Source organism: Sitodiplosis mosellana, unplaced genomic scaffold (assembly GCF_009176505.1).
Source record: "Sitodiplosis mosellana isolate CC-2019 unplaced genomic scaffold, AAFC_SMos_1.0 Smas_scaffold_6197, whole genome shotgun sequence".
NCBI lineage: Eukaryota > Metazoa > Arthropoda > Insecta > Diptera > Cecidomyiidae > Sitodiplosis > Sitodiplosis mosellana.
The window spans coordinates 831800-842345 of NW_022601438.1; the positions used below are offsets into that span (position 1 = coordinate 831800).

General features: G+C 37.4%; 1 protein-coding gene across 4 annotated transcripts in view; it reads right to left on the reverse strand.

The window, feature by feature from the left end:
- Window positions 1-10224, reverse strand: part of LOC129577504 (uncharacterized) — a 36460-nt gene extending 26236 nt beyond the window's left edge. For all 4 annotated transcript variants that reach the window (XR_008689011.1, XM_055464726.1, XM_055464724.1 and 1 more), the window contains exon 1: window positions 9606-10224. The gene's annotated coding sequence lies outside the window, so the exon portion shown is untranslated. The remainder of the gene's footprint in view (window positions 1-9605) is intronic.
- Window positions 10225-10546: the final 322 nt, after the last annotated feature.

Below are 10546 nucleotides of genomic sequence, written 5' to 3' on the forward strand. Positions count from 1 at the left end.
GAATGCTCCTGAATTGCTTCGTTTTCATCTGAATTTCTTCTGAATCCAGCGAAGCACTTCTGAATGCTCCTGAATTGCTTCGTTTTCATCTGAATTTCTTCTGAATCCGGCGAAGCACTTCTGAATGCTCCTGAATTGCTTCGTTTTCATCTGAATTTCTTCTGAATCCAGCGAAGCACTTCTGAATGCTCCTGAATTGCTTCGAAATCTTCTGAATCTACTGAAAATGAGTGATGGTCCACGGTCAGTCGCGGGTATTGCGAAGCTGATAAGAGATAGTGGGTTGGTGTCTTCGGCAAAGTTGTAGTACTCGAGACCTTCTATCATTTTGCTGAAGACTGTTATCTGTTATATCTTTTTGAATCTAGCGAATCTGGAGCTCAAGTTGATGTCCTGTACACGGACTTTACGAAAGCCTTTGATAGAGTCAATCACAGCATTTTGATCCAGAAGTTGAAAACGTTCAATCTACCTCAAAACTTGCTGGAATGGCTTAAGTCGTACCGAAAATCGCATTCAATTTGTCAAGCATGGAGCAAGTGAGTCGGATGATTTTACAGCGTCGTCGGGTGTCCCTCAGGGGAGCCACCTTGGCCCAACACTGTTCCTGCTATTTATCAACGACATCGTGGATCAAATGCCCCCAGACATCATGATATTACTGTTTGCTGATGATATCAAAATAGCCAAAATCATTAAGTCTCAGCAAGATTCGGAGATGCTACAACAAGCCATCGACAAACTTAAACACTGGTGTGATGTGAATTTGCTGCACCTTAACCTCAAAAAATGTGCAGTGCTATCTATCTACAAGAAACGTCAGCATTTGGAAACAAGCTACACCTATGGCGACCACACCTTCGACAAAGTGGCTGAACACAAGGACTTGGGTGTCCTAATTGACAGAAAGCTAACTTTTGCCAAACACATCGACATGGTCACTTCGAAGGCAACGGCTGCACTTGGCTTTGTCAAACGCTTCTGCCACGATATCACTGACGTTACCACACTTAAGTCGCTGTATTTTGCATTGGTTCAATCTCACCTCGATTACTGCGCCGTGATATGGCTTCCATTCCACAAGATCCACAGCGACAAAATTGAATCCGTGCAACGCCAATTCACTATGTACGCTCGTCGAGAATACCCATCCGTGCATAACCAATACTCAATCACACCGTACGAGCAGCGATTGTCAGACTTGAACATGATTAGTCTTCGCCGTCGACGTGTCAACGCGTCATTGACGTTCTTCTACGACATCATCAACGGTAACGCTAACTGTCCGACGGTTAGTGAAAAAGTCTCATTTCATCATGGCCGTTCGTTGAGGCACAGTGAACAATTCAAGGTCAATGACAAGCAAATGAAGTTGGTGCGCGAGGCTCCAGTTCCTCAAATGTGCAAAATGGCGAACATGGTGCCGGAACTGTTCACAGCAGCTACCTCAAAGACGAATTTTGCATCATCGGTTCGCAAAATGACGGACACCACTTTTGGATCGCTTTGCAAACTCAAATGACTACCTGGCCACCTCGTCAATTTTTCATCCAGGTAACCTCATTTTTTGTATATGTTCTCTACGAGAACAGATCCATGATCCCAAGCGGACGAATTCATCAAGGACAAAGCATGCTGCCCGGGTGCCATTTGAGTTGCTTCTGATTGTAACAAACATGAGCGGGGCTGTCCCAGGTTCCAACCACCCACGTGGAATTCAACTCATCTCACACGGATCGCACAGCAAAATCAATATTAAAAGACTGACGAATTGTTTTCCATACATTCTTTTATATGTATTGAAAAGATGATACTTATCTGTGATGTTTACATTTATTTATTGTACATTTTTATTTTGATTTTGTGCTTTGTTGTAGCCATCCACGAGTTGGCGAGTTAATATTCTTCTATTTGAAATCAATTTTGAATTATTTACCATTTAGCATCAAAAGATCTAGTTACGTTTCAAATCATGGTCCATGTCATCTCAGTGCACTCTGCAATCAACATGGATCTGCCTTAACCGACGTAAAACTTCTCATCAATTTATCTATCGGATAAATTGAGTGACGACTTTTGCAGTCTCAAAGTCTTAAGTTTAACGCGTAACAGTTAACGCTTCACATAGCCATTGTCCCTTTGGAAACGTTTACCAAAGGTTATCCTGGACCGTTTTCTATAGACTACTATGAGCATTTCCATCTTGGTTGTATGACTGCTTTCGTTTTCATGTTCCTACTATTGTGATTACCTCATAATTTACGAAAAGAGCCAGGTTTTTAACGAGGCGAGAACTGAAAGTTATCGAAAGTTACTGCTACTATTGTTGATTATTTATAAAAATTGTAACAGTCTTGCACTCTTTTCCGGCCAAACCTCTAACAAAACCCAAATTATATTCAGCCAGAGCTTGGCGGTGTTTAATAAAATAAAATAAAAATAACAAAATAAAAATGTATCGATTCTGCCAAATAAAATTGTGCAAATATGCCGCTGGCACACAAGACAAAAAAATAGCTTTCTTTCGGTAGATTAAACCCGTATTTAAAAAAAATTGTTTTTCTTCCATTTTCAATTGAGTTGTATGAGAGAAAATTACGGTTTTATATGATATATTGGAGATTCCATAATTTAAAAAAAAACACAAAATGTTAGATTCAAAATAGAAACTGGTTCGTGGCAGAATTGTATTTTTTAATTTTGCGGACCATACTGAGAAAACGCTTGCGTTCGAACAGAAAACTACACTGAAACAGAAGTCAATTTGACATTAGCTGTCAAACCGGCAAGATTAACAAGTGCCTTTGTAAAGTGAGCGCGTTCACTTCGTGGCAGCAGGTTTTGGACGAATTTCATTTTGCAAACGATGTTGTTGTTAGTGTAATGATACCCCCGCGGCTTTAAGAGAGAAAATCAAAGCCAAATTGTGTCTTTAAAATTGAAATATTTGAGTATAATAAACTCAAAAACAACTATTCCATAGTTGTTATTAATCGAATCATTGAAGCAAAACGCCATCTCACTTATGTTCTGAGCACTTTTCCCAAAAAAGGCATTTTTGCAATTTTTCTTCGGTAAAGAATCTGTCTAAATTAGACATAAGTATATTTTTACTATTTATAATGTACAAGAGATAGCGCTGTGCCGATTAGGTCTATAAGGGCTATCGCGCCAATTTGTGTTCGGGCTAACTATATGTCATGATTCATTGTATATTGTAACCAACTTCATGTGCAGCGCGGACAGCTATAAATAGCTGTGCGCCGCTTGAATAAACTCTCTTATAAATAGTCTACATTCCAACTAAACCAGACGTGTTTTATTTCACTTGCTCTACCACTGTTGCACAGATACGAAAAATTTCCAATAGGTGTCTCTTTTTCGGACAATATGACAATCAGAGATTACTATGCGATATTTCTATCCCATATGAATAAAAATATCTCATAGTAATCTCTGATGACAATCCATCCATATTTTCGGACAACTTCAATCATATTGTCTCATTTTGTGGCCAACTTCATACTAATTTACCTCCAAGTGCCAAATGTACAATAGTATGTATAATAGTAGTATGGTTGGCCAAAAAATAAGACAATATGAGTGAAGTTGTCCGAAAATATGGATGGATTGATATATTGGCTGAAAATTGGACAAGGGTTATCCAATATTGCTGTCTGTGTGCAGCCGTTAACAGAATCTTTCTTAAAAATAGTAAAAATGTACCGTTTTCTTTACATATTAATTTATCGGATGCCAAAGCAAGGTAAAGACACTAAATCGACCATACACCACAAAAAAATAGCTATCATAATGGTCAAAATGTGATTTTTTACTCGTCCAGAAGCTCAAAATCATCAATCAACAAATCTCTCCTAAGATTGAACACAACAGCACATTGATGTACCAGACATATCATTTTCGATAGCTAATGAGTCAATTCAAATTACTACACCATTGATATCTTGAAAAAATCACTATAGCTTAAGTATCTCGGCTTTCGATTTAGTGCAAAACTTTTGAATCACGTGTTATTACTTGATTCTCTTCAGTTTATTTGGAATAAATTTCGGACTACCGAAATTTCTTGAAAAAAAATAGTGTGCCATAACTTTTGACGCTGACTGTATATCCAATATCTATAATTATTGAATCATATCGAACAATAATTTTGATATTGTCACATCGTTCCATTAGCAACGCACAATTGAATGTTATCATTTGCAATGAATCCTTTCTGGAGTAATTTCAAACAATTTTACAGTTGTAAATTTCCAAAAATTGTCAGAAAAAAGTAGTCACGCATATTTACTACCAAATTGAGATGTCAATTGAACAGTATCAACAACAGTGTGCTTTGAAGAAAAAAATTAAGATCTAGTATTATTTCCAATTTTCAAAAGCGTGGTCAGCCCCTAGGACGATAATAATCTCTCACTCGGGTGCGATATTAGCTGATGCTGTTGGTAACGTATCGAGTTCGTTCATTCGACCGCTCAGTCGGATGGTCGGTCGATTGCTTCGGTAATTTAAATTTAAATGCAGGAATGTATTGCCGATCAACAATTTGATGACTCCACCGCATGCCAAATCATCTGACCGATAAAATAACAAAAGCTCTATCTCTTCTCTGATGTATGTAAATAAAATGCGTCCCAATAAACCGTTTCGAGTCTAATTTCGCTGTCGATTTCCATCTTTCTTTCTCGCTTTATATCTCTCTCTCTCTCTCTCTCTATCTCTTTCTTTATCTTTTTATCCCGCGAGAGGCCTCATTTTTGTCTTAATTTTCGATTTAGTATATATTTTTTTTTACTTTTGTCTTGATAATTTTTATTATAATCCAAGTGAACGGCGCATAACAGTAACTATAATTAGCTAAAGCATTATTTTCTGCTGCGCTGCCGCAATCGACGTAGTCGTTGTTATTGTTTTTGTTGTACCTGTGTTGATGATAAATTTTGCATTAAGCACTATTTTTTTCCTCTCTTCGTAATGCGTTCAGTGTCTTTGTTACGTGGTGTGTGTGTGTGTGTGTGTGTGTGTGTGTGTGTGTGTGTATAAGAGAGCATTAAGTCGAGTCGATGTGCAGAATGAATATATGGACACAGGCACTGTCTGTGAACTCATTTGAAGAGTAAAATGAGCACAGTTCAATTTACTGCACACTATGAATTCACTATTCTGATGAGATGCATAGTACAAAAGATGCGTCGTTGCGGTCGTTATTGTTGGCTGTTTTTTTTTCTTCTTTTCAACTTATTCTGCCTCCGTTTTGTTTGGCTTTTGCTTTGTTTTTTTTTTATGACAAATCACTGACTCCTTGCTGACACGAAACACACACATCTTGTGGCATGGTTTGTTTCGGTTCGGTCAGCGTACGGCTCTCTCAAATCATACTCCCATAATGAGTGCATTCGCATTTGCATCAAATTATACTCATTAGTCTCAATTCATTTTGACTCACTGCACTTTGCCCATTTATCGACACTCATACTCTATTCTTCGGCAGTAGAGAGAGACTCACACACACACACACACACACACACACACACACAGAGAGAGAGAGAGAGAGACTTTACATTGCCCAGAGTCGGCACATTTGCGGCTTGTACCTACATGAAATGGTATTTCGTATCATCGAGGGCACAATGAATGAAAATATATGCATATAAATATATATGTGTGATCTGACAGCGTAAAGGCAGCCATATAAAGGAACATCATATCATCGACTCGAATTATACACATAATGAATATTACAAAAGAAAATTCACAAATTATTATAACTTATTCGAAGTATAGTGTGTACGGTGTGCGAGTGAGCTGGTGCGCTCGGTGTTTTCCGCATCGAAAACCTATTGGTATTCAATGAAGATTTGAATTTTGCTTGACTTCGTCTTAACAGAAACTTCAGCACCCAGCCGAGCGTCAATCAAAATACATATAAAAAAATCAACTGTTCATACACCATCGATGCCATCGACCAAATTATGGTATCAATCTCTATCATATATATATTCGGATGGGTTCGGTTCGGTGCTCGGTGCAGCTATTCAAATGAGGCAAGCCACTCTAGGACAAAATATAAAGATTCGGTTTTTCGGTTCGCTTAATTTCGAACAATAAACAAGTGAGGCGGCTGCTTATGTTTGTGTCCAATTATAAGGTTTGTCGGTTTGGTATGTGTGATGTGTGTGTGTGTGTGTGTGTGATTTGGTTGTTTTTGTCGTTGTGTGTGTGTGTGATTATATTTTTTTTCGGTGGAACTTTCTATAAATTTAATATGCATGAATAGTTTATCGGGCATGAAAAATGTGTGGATAAATATGCAAAGAAGAAAAGATTTTTGTCATTCTTTTGTGAGAGATTTGAAGCGTATTTGTTTCTCATTTTTCCCCTTCTGTCAAGTGGATCGTCATTTTTTTTCATTCATTTCTCATTTTTTAAGTTGAATGAGAAAATTGAACATTTTCTTCTTCTTTCACACAAATGCTGTGTCACTGACGTAGACGGCAACAATTCGATTTAGCTAAAAGATGATGGCCATCGTGTTGTCGTCAACTCCCGAAAATGATAGAAAGAAAAATTTCCGCTACCAAAAATATGCGCACCGTGCTCACCGCAAACATTTATATAAAATTATGTGACTTGCCTCGATGTATGAATTGGTTATATTGGGACTTATAATGCGCACCGTTTTGTGTATTCTCATTTCTTCATTTCGATTGAATCATTTGCACTGGGTCGACTTTCATTCAAGCCAAATAAATAACAAAAATCTACATCGAACACATCGAGTTAATTGACATTTTTATAAGCTCTTTATTCAACATTTCTCCATACATTTGATGTTGTTGTTTTTCTGGATTGGATCATCGAAAATCATTTGCAGTGCTTCTCAATGATGCGATGCGATGCGACACTATATCTACATATATGGATATATATTTTTTCTGCTTCTTCTCGTTGTCGTCGTCGTCGTTTACTACTTGTTTTCGAATTTTGTATTTGATTTCCACGGCAACTACTCGGATTCCATTGGTGTTAAAGTTTTCGGACCTGTTTCATTTGATTTGCGTAATCACACGTTAATCATTTCGGCCGGGTAAAGCCAATCGACGTACACACACAACACGTGAATATAAAATAAATAATAAAAAAAAATGGTGGCAAGAGTCAAAAGAGTCTACAAGAAAAGATAATAAGTGGCGTTTTTGTGCGTACCGTGTGTTACATAACAATCTCGCTCATTCACTCACAATACCCGATAATATTGCCGACAGGTGGTAATGTGTTTGGTGAAGTACTTCATAAACGAGAAAGTATATTTAAATGCGCAAGCAAGTTCGCGCGCGCTCGCCTTCACACAACACACGAATCGAATGATGATGGGACTGGTCGCGCGAAAGTATCACATATCAATTCAAGAGATTTGTGAATATACGATTTTTTTTCCTTTAATTAACAACCATCAATAACGACCCATATTTCATGGCTGTAAATTGTGTGGCGTATTACACACACATTGTTTGTGTTGTGTGCATGTGTGAAGGTTTAATGCGTGAAACTGGCCGAGTAGCTGCAGCAGTTTGCTGCTGTACTGAATGGAAAGTTGCGCCGAGTCCAATCAGCATTCTAATTCTTTGAGGCATAAATATATATTTTATAATCGATTTCACTTGTTGTTGCATGGGTTTTCTTTTTTTCGTTTTATTATTGCATGTGTGTGTGTGTGTGTTGCTGTGTGTCGATGTTTGCTTCTCATTAAGATTTATGACTTTGTACATTGTACATGCACAACGTAAGATGAACGTATGCGAATCGGAAATGTGTGGAAATAAAAAAATAAAATGAAAAACCGCTAAAACACAACAAGTATACACATATGATAAATTAATTTACGATAACGATCGCCAACAAAACTGTTCGTCGTCCTGCATAGCATTTAAATCTTTTTTCCCTTCTGTGTCGTTGATATGTGTCCGTTTCGGCGGCGCGCCAAATTACAAAAATTCAACGCGCATACGTTTTTGTTTTTGTCTTTTTTTTATTCATTACTTGAATTAACCGATATTTCTTATTGATTTTGTGATTTAGATGTCGAATGAATTTAGTGTCCATAACTATATATATTGACGATAATCGATTTATACTTCCGTTCAATCGATTGCCATTCGCTCTCAATGACTCAATGATCAATGGGCGATGTTAATCTTAGTGTGTATGTGTGAATCAAATTCACAAGTGCCAAACCATTCTGAAAAGTGGTAGCAACAGTAACAACAACAACAACAACAATAACAACAACATCAGAAGCCGCAGCGGCAACATCGTTAATACATAGAAATCCGCGAATAATTGATTTACATCGACGCGAAGAGAGCACATCGCAATCATGTGAAATCATCTTCGACGAATAACAATGGGACGAATATGGGTGCAGCTAGAAAATGTCATGCAGTTCAATCAATATGTCGTGTGTGTGTGTATATATATATATATATATCTGAAAGATCAAAAAGCTGTCGGTCAGATATTTCTATATTTCGAGACGGCACGACACAGACACAGACACAGAACGTTCGATCGTCCAAAAACGACGAAGAAATCGTGGACACACTTAATTCGGTATCAGATTCTTCTTCTTCCTCTTCTACCATACTATTTATACATACGTAGGTCGTTGAGATATGTAAGTAATTTGGTATGTGGAAATATATAGTTATATTCATATCCAGTTTTGTATTTATTGCGTCGAATTACCACCAATGGACTCAAAACGGCAACAACACATATGTAGCATTCCGCAACAACTCTGCGCCACAATGTACATATAAAAACAAGCGATATAATTGCGTGTAGTCGAATAATTTGATTATTTTCCTCTTATATTGTACCTCCCGGGTTGGGTGTCACTCTTTTCACTGTATTTGCATAGGCTATATGCTATTAGAATCGGCAAATAAGTGCAAGTTGAAGTTGGAAAATGTTCAAGGTTCAACTTTGGGTGAAGAATGATTCTGTATACCAATCATAGTAGTGGCAGTAGAAAAGAGCATCATGTGAATGAGCAATGAATTTTTCCCGTGCAGAATTGTAGTTTCCTCTGAGAGGGAAAGAGAGAAAGAGAGTGTGTGAGCTGAGAAGACACTCACAATCACTTCCACGCCCAAATGCAAACTCGATTGAAAGGCCAACAACAACAAGAGCAACACAAAAAAAAAAACACAACACCGTGACAGACACATGAAAATAGCATGCGCGCACCTCATCTCTCAATCAAATGCGATGAGAGATCAAGAAGCGCAAATTGTAGTGGTTGTGCCGTCAAATTAACTCAACAGTAACGATGAATGGGCGATGGTGCAGAGCAAAGTAAGTATTTGAGAACAAAATATATATAAATAACACGAACAAAACAATGTTACGAACAAGCAAATAAAATTATGAAGATGATGAGTGCGATTGTCTTCTCTCAGTTCTTTATTTTTTGTTTTGCTCTCTCATTTTTTCAAAACAGGAAAGAACGTCACACGAATAAAACAAACAATGATCACGATTAACGAATAATATATTTGATGTTGAAACTGCCATTAACTTACCAGATCAATCATAAAGTTTGCGGCCCCCCAAAAAAATCCCAAAGACACACAAATGCACGGCTTTAAACATACTCAATCGAATAAACAAAATAGTAGAAAAACAAACTTTTGCACAATCTATTTATGTGTTTTTTTTTTTTGCTCTCGCCTTTCTGTTGTTTTTCATTCAAATTCAATTAAAAGTGAAGACGGTGTATTTTTTTTCTTGCTAAACTGCACGTTTGCCGTATAAATGTTTTGATTAACAATCTTTAGAAAAATGATTCACACGAAAAGAGGTAAAAAAGCGTTGTACGTTCATTAACAATTATTCTGATTGTTTTTTTTTCCGTCTCTATCTTCTTTTGTTGTTGTCGATGTTCTTGATCCTCAAAATGTCATACGTCATTCGAACTCTGTTGACTCTATTCGTATTTTCCTTTCAATAAATATTTAAATATGTGCGTGATCAAAACACAAGGTGTAACACACTCGTCAAAAGATTCTCTCGGTTTTCTATTCGATGAGATTTTGATTGGAAGACCATAAAGACTTGCAGTTGAATTTTTATTTCGTTATAACTGAAACATCGTTGCAAACGGCACACAGATCGATTGTACACATTTTAGCTCGACAAGCGATTTTGACTGACTGAAAACATAAAACAGCCACACAACGTCACGACCATGGTAGCCGTGTGTGAGAAACCGTCTCAGCGTGAGCTCACCACATTGCTCCATACACACCGACTCATAAACACACACAGACACAGCCACACATATAAATTCACGCAGTGTACAACAAATGCAAAAGAAATTCATTCGCAATATTCACAAAGCGCTACTTTGTGTTATATAGTGAAGCACATTTTATTTACGTTGCCGTCGTCTATTTAGTATACTAAAGCGCTCGTTGGTGAACTCGTGCAGCAGCAGCACAAATACAGGTGTTAAAAGCTAACC